At 40.9% G+C, this 10,348-nt stretch overlaps 1 long non-coding RNA gene across 1 annotated transcript; it reads left to right on the plus strand.

The window, feature by feature from the left end:
• The first annotated feature begins 2,954 nt into the window (after positions 1-2,954).
• Positions 2,955-9,338, plus strand: LOC142817664 (uncharacterized). The gene is made up of 3 exons (XR_012895288.1): positions 2,955-3,144; positions 5,864-6,118; positions 8,687-9,338. It is a non-coding gene; the product is annotated as an uncharacterized LOC142817664 (long non-coding RNA).
• Positions 9,339-10,348: the final 1,010 nt, after the last annotated feature.

The raw sequence follows: 10,348 nt of genomic DNA on the forward strand, positions 1-10,348 counted from the left end.
CTCGTCGCTTGGCTTATAGATGGCGCTGACTGTCACTCCTATTTCTAAATTCACATATAAACCCAAAAAAGTGGATGGAGGGAACGCCGCTGTGGTAGCTCAGTGGTTAGAGCATCGAACACGTTTTTCGAAGGTCGTAGGTTCGATTCCTCCTGCTCACGGCTGTTTATTTTTTCATCCACTTTTCTTTCTTCTTATTTACATTCCATTGGTTCTAATAACTTCCCTCTGTACATTCCTTGGCATTACTGTCTGTTAGATCTCATTAATATTGTGTTAAAACACGGAAAAACGAGCCCTCAGGTATACACTTCTTTCCCTTATTTTATATATATATATATATATATATATATATATATATATATATATATATATATATATATATATATATATATATATATATATATATATATATATATATATATATATATATATATATATATATATATATATATATATACAGACCACCTGCGGCATAAAACGCACGAAAGGTGCCTTCGTCGCTAGATGCTGGTTCGGCTATTATCCATCTTCCTCAGTGGTGAACTCGCTGTCATTTACATCCATTTGGGGGCCGCATTTTCGTGTCTACCAGTCGGGCTCGCTAGCTGGTAAAAGCGCGCTTCTATACTGCAGAGGTCATGACCCTTTCAAGGTCGAAATTCGGCTGCCCGAGTGGGAGGTCGGAAGTAAAAGTGCTTGAGCGATTTGAGCGATCTAAAGGTGGTGTCCACGGCACGCTCCTCCTGTGATTCCTCTTTGGAAAACGGTGCAGTATTGCGGAAGCCAAACCAAGCTCGATGTATCAAGCATCCGCATTCTAAAATATTGCAGTCGCATGTAGAACTATTCGTTGTTTTACTCTAATTCACCTCTCCTTTCTATGCCACCTTTTTCAAACCAGCCTAATTACCAGCGAATTCGCATTTTTCCTGTGAAAACATATTAAAGCGGTCTGTAGGCAGCTCCTAGTTTTAGATAGACTCCCAACGAAAGGTAGTGTTACTACATGCATCCAATACAAAAAAAATTATAGAGAAATCATAACCTATAGAGCATTTTCGCGTCTTCAAGGGACCCCCAAATATGGTTTACCTTTATAGAACTACGGAAGCACAGTAACGCCTCAGTTTGTCAAAATTTATACAGTAGCTATTATTTCTACTATAGAAAATAATGAAAGTGCATTCATTTTGGTCTCTAACACGGACAGTGCTTAATGAAGACGTATCAGGCAGAGGAAGTAGATCAACTTTATTCAAGCACTTTATGCAGATATATATAGTTCTCGTGTTCGAGTGTAGCAGATAACAGCGGCAGGCAACTACGTCGACTCAGTACTATTGCTATCTAGGACTAACATCTCTAAGCTGTAATTGTCCAGGTAAGCCAATGGGTTCAAAAGAATTTAACCGTTTCACTTTTAATTAAGTAACACGGTGGCAGTGCGCACCGAAGCCACCATATATTATTATGCACATTCCAGTTATCACGCACCCTTTTCACTAGCGAGGCTTCATGCATGTAAATATAAGTTCGCTGGTGTTTTGGTATTTCGCTCTCATGGCTTGCAATCGAGCCTTCGTCTCTGAGTTTAACATCGCAGAGCCTTAGCTGTTAAGTTACGACGGCAGGTTTGTTCTTAAATTCGAAGTCAATGATATCGCTGCCCTGCCAAACTGTTTTTTAGCCAACCGTTGCGGCGCTCTTCACTATACGCTCTCGCGTCGTATGCAGGTGGCGCCAGTTCCATACACAGTAAACCGATTCTGACCCTTAAGGGTGCAAAAAGGGTGCCGACACCCTAAGCACACCCTTTGAGCACCCTATTCGCGTCTCAGCACCCTACAAGCGGAACCTAAAGGGTGAACACATCAAAAGGGTGGAAACTAGGGTGCAAAAAGGGTGCAACAACTAATGGGTGCTGATGAGCACCCATTAGGGTGCACAGTCGCCGACAAAGCTTTGTGAGTAACGTGGTCATAGAGCATAACCAACAGCTTTTAGATGTCTAGTGGTTAGACACCATGGTCTCATTAATAGCCCCATCGCAGTAACTGATATCTGAAGAGCGAGAGTGCCCGGCTGAACGTAAGTTCTGCACTGGTTCTTGCATTCTTGCTGCCTCTTTCTCGTCGCCTCACGGCCGGCGCTGACCAAGCTATGCGCTACAAGCTCACTAGCCAATGGCGGAGTACGCAGCTTGTAGAGCTACAACAGGATTGTGACTTACACATAGCCTCGTTTGCGCCTAACACTGAAAACAAAGCTTCGTTCATGACAGTATATATAAATCATACATTTGTTGATGCAAAGAAATACAAACCAACAAGACCGTGGTAGATAAAACAGTTTTTGTGTTGTACAAATATTTGTTAACCTTACAATGTATCAGTTGACACGTGTTACCAATTTTTATGGCAGGCTACGGACTTTGACGTTCTAATATTATAACATTAAAAAAACGTTTTCTTGATTTTGTTCATAGAAATATTCTTCAAAGCAAGTTAAAATGAGCCTTGACTAAAACATTTTCCTAAAGAAAATTCACTAAAGACAGCTAAAATATTGTTTGCCAACTAATACGCTTATTTTGATGTGACAAATTTTGCTTGCTGCCTGTACTTTGTACTAATATACAACCGCTTTGACACTGTTTTTAACAGCCAGCTTAACCACTCAACCAATGTACAGATGTTAACAAGGTATCGGTATAAGAAATACACAAGCAAAGAAACGTTTCAAATTTCGCGCGCTCTTTCACATTTCAAATTTCGCGCAATTACGCGTAATGTGATTTTGTCATTTTCAAAGGTAAAGAATATTCTATGCAATACGCACTAGCGTATCTTCTATCTTCACTATTTGTTACTTAAAATTTAAGCAGAAACAATCTATTTACTTATCATATAAAAAGTTATGTGCGCAAATGCGGATCGGTGGCGTCAGCAGGACAGAAATGGCGGTATCTTCCCGGAGGCCGCAACGGCCGTGTGCCGAGCGTTTAAAGTCGATTTTTTATGTTGTTCAAAGTGTGCTTGCGCTGTCTTTCGTGTTCTGTCGGTGCTGCTTGTTACGAAGATGCACTATACTCAAGAGAGGACCGGCTGCTTTGTACCGTCGAGCGCTCGCCAAACTGAAAAGGTAGGTGGATGTTTCTGCTGTCGACGCTTTGTTTTTTGCTTCTCCGGCCAGGCCGCGGCGTGCCCGATCCAGGCTGTTATGCTCCTCCCGCGGTTAACACCGAAAGCGCTATAGTATAATAACGTTGTGAACTAAGGTCTTTCTAGCTGGTAGACGATAAGCGAGTTTTTATTTACGTAGCGAGCCTGCTGGCGTGTCTGATTTCATTAGGCTCAAGTCTAAGCTCAGGGACGTTACGCGCGGATGAATTTTTTCTGTGGGGAAGGAGGTTAAAGCAATGTGCGCTGTGATGCTGTGAGTCGGCGGGCGATGCTCTTCACGCTATGAATCACTATATTTTTGCAATGCCGTCGGACGCCGTTCGGGGACGGCGCATGGAAGCCGTAAGCGTCGTCTGTGTGTCGCGTGCGTTGGAGTATTACGGTGATTCGCGTTGAGTTAGATCTTTCCGTATTTAATTTAGAAGAATGGAGAAGAATAACGTGGTGTCCGCGTTGGTATTTACGCGGCCTTGTTCGTTTTCTGTGCCAAAGAAGTATATGAAGAAAGTTTTATATGTTACTCGTCCTCTTTTCAACAGCTACATGATCATTAAATGTGTGCGACTACTATAAGGTAGATGTGTTTTCCTGTGTGACCAAATGTGTTTGCATCCACCGGGCACGTATAATATTAAATTACCATGATATTCAGCTTAATTAGGTGTGCGTAAACTTGACACAGCGTGCTGTAGGTGTGGTTCTCAAAGCGTGCAATTACGCCTGGGTCAATACATTTTCTCTATGAGTGGCCGAATAGCCGTACCTTAGCTGTGCAAGCGCTAGGTTGAGCAGTAGTTCACTCGTTCGAGTGCGATTTTGGTGGTACTGCTTGTTCCCCCCCTGCTCACATATCATTGCATTCTTCTGGTTTGTAAAAGAATTGTGGGCGCTGCAGCCCGCTTTAGAGTTAAAACTTCGCCGAATACCTATACGTCTACAAACATTCTAAAACTAAGTTATACCAAAGCTTCCAATGACACTTTCGAATACAAGTGTAATGCTTTATCTGATATCATAAATTCTTTATGACCTCGCTGCAGATTTACAAGTGACCTGTGATATGTGCAGTGTATGAACGCCTACTTTATTGCTCAAAACACAATAAGGTTATACATCACAGTATGCGTGCATATGTTGCTGCTGACATGCAAACTTAGACATTGTATTTATCTAAGAATGAACAAATCTAAACTGCCGTTTTTTGAAGATGTACGCATCAGACCAATTGAATAATATCAAAAATAATGTTCACCAAGTGATTGTTGTTTACTGCCTTGCACCAACGTCGCTAAAACCACCTTGTTGGTACTTAGACCACATGGTAGGATGCAAGATTCATGACGTCATATTGAATGTTAATGTCACATGATATGCAAGGTAAATTGTTATTAGCATACAGAGGCCAATAACGTTATTGTCTCATCGTTATCATAATGAAGCAGGTTAGGCAATATGTGATTCTGCTGCCTTTACGTCATGTTGGGAAACCATTACGTTATGTAGCTATCTGCAATGTCTGAGATCCTGGTTGCCGGTCAATATTGCAGAAGCTTGCCTGCTTCATTGTGATGGCATGGGGTTCAAGATTGATGTTTTGTCTTAGCGTTTCCACTTTTCCTCCCCTATGGTGATTAGACAGCTTGTGCTGTTTGATTAGAAGTGAGGAGTAGTGCCTTTTTAGCCAACCAAAACAATTTAGATCAATGATCACTATGAAGCAGCACACAATATTCATTTAGTGAACTCAATTTCAGGCAAATTATAAACGTCCGAATGTTAGCCGTTTGAAGGAAGCTTTATTCGTTGAACTCATGAGAATAAATGGTAGAGAAGGAAAGGCAGGGAGGTTAGCCAGACCAGCAAAGACGGTCTATCACCCTACACGGGGGAACAGGGAGATTGAAGTCCTGTCGGAAAGGTCTGGTCGCTAAGGTACTCGGTTTCTAACCCGAAGGTCGCAGGATGATATTCCGGCCTTGCTGGCTGCTTTTTCGATAAAGGTGAAAATGCTGTAGGCCTGTGTTCTCAGATTTGTGTGCACGTTAAAGAACCCCAGGTGGTCGAATTTTCTGGAGCCCTCCACTACCTTCGTAAAAAATTCATGTGTCAGTATTGCTTTAATTTTATGCTTTATCTGCAGTGGATGCATATGCGCATACGGACATGTGTATGTAGTGGTATTGCAATTTTACGGAATAAAATATTCATATGGTGCATATTGCATGGCATTTACTTAAGAAACACATCACATGGGTATCATAACTACAGAAATGCAAATGTGCCTCTATGGATGCACTCGTGCATATATTTGGTCAGCCTCAAGAAAAGAATTTATCGATTGCAGGCAGCAGCATTACTCACGCATGTTTATCTCTTAATTACGTGCAGTCAATACAGCTAAAAGGGGGTGTCTTCATCTAAAAGTTCTAACTTCATTTTCGTGCATGAGTGAGCTATAAAGGTGAATGAAAATTCACATGTAGGACATCGACATGAAAAGCTCTGCAGCAGCATGTTTTTCGTTGTATTTATACTGCAGCATGCCCTTTTTGTATTTCTCAGTTGCGTGCCACTAAATATATGTTGGCCATGCGTTTCTAGCCATTCACTGCAATTCGGCAAGCAGCGCATGCAGTCTAGACAAACCTCACTAAAATAATTTTTTTGCACTGGTGCAGAAATTCTTCGGCACGGTCTGTCATTTCATTTGAGTGAGGCTGCTCAAGGAAATTTCCTGACAAGGTCAAGGAGCCCAAGCACCAGCGAACTCTGAACCATTCTTTCAAGCATCAGCTCTGTTCAACCTGCTTATGCGCTGTGCCTCACCAAGGTACTGGACGCTGCCTACTTATATGAAGTGCTCTTCATATTCTCCTCAGTTTGCAGCAGTGTGTGTGGTCTTCACAGTGCTTGCCAAAATCATTATTGCACAGGTGAGACACTTATTTCCTGCTTTAATTGTGTTAGTAGTACTGCATGCACTCCTGCCAAGCAAGAGTACTAATGTTTCCTGTGAATTGTTTGTCATGGTAAACAGAGGATTTGAAGCACAAAATTCATACTGAACTTTGGTCCTTCAAGAAGTGTGGAAATAAGGTGGTGACAGTGTCAACGCGCTCTCTTTAGAAATAAAGGCTTTGCATGAAAAGTCTGTCGCACCTTGAAACAGGCACAAAAAACTTCCAGGTGAAAATAAGCAACTTCAGATGAAAATTGAAGAATTTACACTGTATTCAAGGTTGAACTATCCGACATCAAAGGCGTCTCAGATGAGGGTTTTTTTTGACGCTCTCCGAAATTTTCGGGCGATGATGGAAAAACCATTACTCGTGATGATATTGACACTGCAGACAGAGTAGGAACAAACAAGCCTAGTTTGAAAAAAAATAGTAGTGCATCATGAACGATGTTACAAATGAAATGTTCTGGATAAGACAAAAAACTTACGTCTGTCTGCAGTGGCCTTTCCTTTTAGATCAAGTAGTCCTATTTATGTGAACGAACACTTGACAAGACAAGGTGAGCAGTTAGTGAGGGTACGAATGCAAAAAAAAAACAAGTTGGATGGAGGTACATTTGGACGCAAAGCACGAAATTTATAGCAAAAAAAAATTGGAAACATTAGCAATTTTAAAGACTGCCTTCTTAAAAGATCTGGCAAAACGCTGTGTTGATGCCTTCAGAGCCACACTTTTCTTGAGCTTGCAATGTCAGTAAACTACGACTGACATGGCAGAATTTTGATACCTAGATAGTGAAAAATTGATACCTAGATAGTGAAAAAGGCCACCAGCTATCTTCAATGCCTTTACCTTAAATACTCTTAGCATTATAAATAAGACTAGTAGCCTGTGTCTCTATTTCGATGACATGCCGGTAAAATTTGATGCCATTCTTTTGACATAATCCTTGCATTTTTTGTGCGATATAGCCCACCAAAAATACCAGGGTACAATTATGGCATTGTGTAGTTCATGAAACGGGGAAATGGAATAGCGCTGTACATCTAACGTTAATTTTTGGCCGATGTCAATAGACTTCCATGTGTTAAGCCCTGTGTTGAGTGTCTAGTAGTCAACTTGGGGGTTTTGTTTTGCAGCAATTAGCGTGCCTCCATTAGGTCATAGGTAGGAATTTTGAGTTTCTGGAAACTAGGTAACTTGATTTTTCAGTCACAGATGCACAGACGATTTTTCGCTCACAACCAACGGGGCAGACGTCGGCGGCGGGTTTTCTGCGACACGAGCTCTTCAATGCTATCATGTTAAAAAGCTGACATAGGCAGCATTGACCAAATGAATGCAAAGAATAAAGTCAAGTGTCCTAGCAGGAATCCAAACCTTATATTCTGCTTGGTAATTAAGTATTCTACCACAGAGCCATGCCCGGCCTCGGTTATACTTTCCAAATAGTCTCAAATGTTTGTGTAACATCAACTGCCGTTGCAGTACTGGCTATCAAATTTTATAACTATTACATGTGCACTCCTATGATGCAGCCGTGAGGTCGAGTCAAAGTCAATTGTAGTCAGGCACCATCCTGTGAAGTATTTGTGTAGCAGTGTTGAGGGCTACCATCGTCGCGAGTGCCAGCGCAAACACCAGTGCTTCATACCAGCCTACCAGTTCTAGTGTGTTTCTGTTTCTGTTGGCATCGTTAAGAAACAGCAAATAACTGCTAATGTTGTCAAAGGTGTGACATCTCCTCATAACAAATGAAACATATGCGGCTGTTTAACGTATGTGTGTGCGAGAATTTGTATTTATATTGAGCTCCACTTCATAAGATCGCTCAATAAAAAAATTAAAATACATGTTATGCATGTTTCGCATAACATCGATTCCCAAAGTATGTGGGGTCTGCCAAATAAAAATTTGTCATCAATTTTGTAACCTAAATGCTACCATAAACAATTATTTATTGAACATGAACAGCTGGACTACAACATAATAAGTTTAAGGTATTAAGAAAACTGAATATGTTCATGACTACAGCATACCTAACAGGCAAATACTAGTACTACATACATGACACACTATTGTAGAGTTAGACTAGAATATTGCTTATTGGCACATTACAATTCTTTAAAAACCTTAATTAACTTCAGTGCCTTATTCGATTTGTTCAAATCGGATGTGCGCAATCACTTGATAAATAGCTTTTTTACTCAAACCTAACCCATGTTTCACGTGTGCATCATGCTGAATCATTGCTCAGATGTTTCTTGTGTATAAATTTCCTTTCTACTATGCTGTTTGTTTTTTATGTGAAATCTGTTGTACGTGCTACCCTCTGTAGGCCCACAGGTACTGTCAAGTTGTTTACACAGTTTTTTGCCTGGGGGACCTCCAACAAGCATGTTTTCCGTTGAAAACAAAACGAATTTTGATGCTGACTTCTACTCACATCGAACTAAGAACACTCCAGCATGACAACGCATATTGTATCTTGGACAGTCTGTCTTGTGAAACTCTTAGTGATTACTTCCGTCTTTATTTTAGGCTTCCGGGTGCGGATGTGCTGTTGAGAAGGAGCGCCCTGACCACACTTTTGTAAAAGGAACCAAAGTCGCCTGGGCAGCTGAAGATGGATTGTGCAAGTGTTTGAATGATCACATTATATTAATCCAACACCACTTGCATTACTTTGTCAATATTTGTGATTTTGTAACACAAATGTTTAGAAACACACACACATATATAAAAGGAGAGCTGTAAATAGGCCTTGAGCAAGTTTGTAGTCAAGGCTTTTAGCATGATGACCAAAGCATGTTATATAAGCCCACATGTTTTACCACACACCTACTCTCCTATCAATTTTCTTTTTCAATTTTGTGGGCACTGGCAACACCCTCAATAAGCGCCTTTGGACTGCTGGTGCCTCTAACTTATATTTTGTTGTTCTAAATAATTTATTTGTTACCTACTATGCAAGGAGGGAAGTCAGAATGTTAAAAGTTAAAAAAGAAGTCTCGTCACAAAAAGATGTCTACTCGTAAGAAAAAAGATTTGAAAAAACAGAAGATTGATCCTCACTCACAAAGATCTCACCATTACAATCGATGCAGAAGGTCATAGCTCATGTTTACTATTGTCCATCTTTTTCAGTTGTATGCTTTGTACAATAAAATAGTGACTATTGGCATCATGTTAATTTATTTGTCATAAATTTTTGTTGGGGCCTAATATCTTCCATTCTCACATGCATAAAAGCTCACGTCTGCTACACATAATTTAAAAGAGCGCAATGTGGTAAGGTTCTGTATTTAGTGCATATTATCTGTGTGTCTTTCAAAGTGAGTATATGGCATTTGAAGTAATCACCAGTATTCGAAACTTGTGAATTTTTAATTTGCAGGCATGCATGTCTGTATGATGACCAAGCATCCGTAAATTGTGCATGCATGTGTGCAGCAAGGGGCCTTGAATAGATTACATTCATTCTGGACCAAAAATGGGTAGCGCAGGCCATATACGCACTCTGGGATCAATTTCATGATTATTAAAACATACATATTTATTCAATATAGCTTGCTTTAAGGTATATATTTACATATTGTCTACTTCCACCTTGAACATTGCACCATGCATCCGGCACTCTGCCGAGCGCTTCTCGAGGGCACTTTGGTAACTAGTACACAAACGTACAGACAGCTGTAAGTGGGCCTCCACTTTGTTGACTGCTGGAGAACAACGGCTTCGCCAAATCACACTTCCTTTGTGGTGAAGCTAACTTTGCTCTTGCAACAGTACCAGCTTATCTAAAATTCGACACTGTTCTTTAGGAGTGCAGCTGGTTCTATCCAGAGCAGCCAAAAACGAAAACATGAGGAACAGCACCTGGACAGGGTAAGGCAGCACTTCTCGATAACAGTGCCGGATTCTCTATTTGCCTACACATAGAGAAAGCAAAACACTGGAGCCAACTTAACAGTAGCTTCACTGCAGAGATACTGTGTTTTAAAAGACGATGATGCAAAAGCCCCACCTAGAGCTGTCACTGTGTTTCAGTGCTAGTTTCATAAGCGCCTGCGAAAGGCACTCTGTGGAGGGCCGGCCGCGTGCATGGTGCACGTGTTCAGGGTGGAATGGACGACTTAGTACATGTGTTCAAGTACTAACAAACTGTATGTGGGCTGTCACTCAGCATGGTCTACAGAGTAT

This window comes from Rhipicephalus microplus, chromosome 5 (genome assembly GCF_043290135.1).
Source record: "Rhipicephalus microplus isolate Deutch F79 chromosome 5, USDA_Rmic, whole genome shotgun sequence".
Taxonomy (NCBI): Eukaryota; Metazoa; Arthropoda; class Arachnida; order Ixodida; family Ixodidae; genus Rhipicephalus; species Rhipicephalus microplus.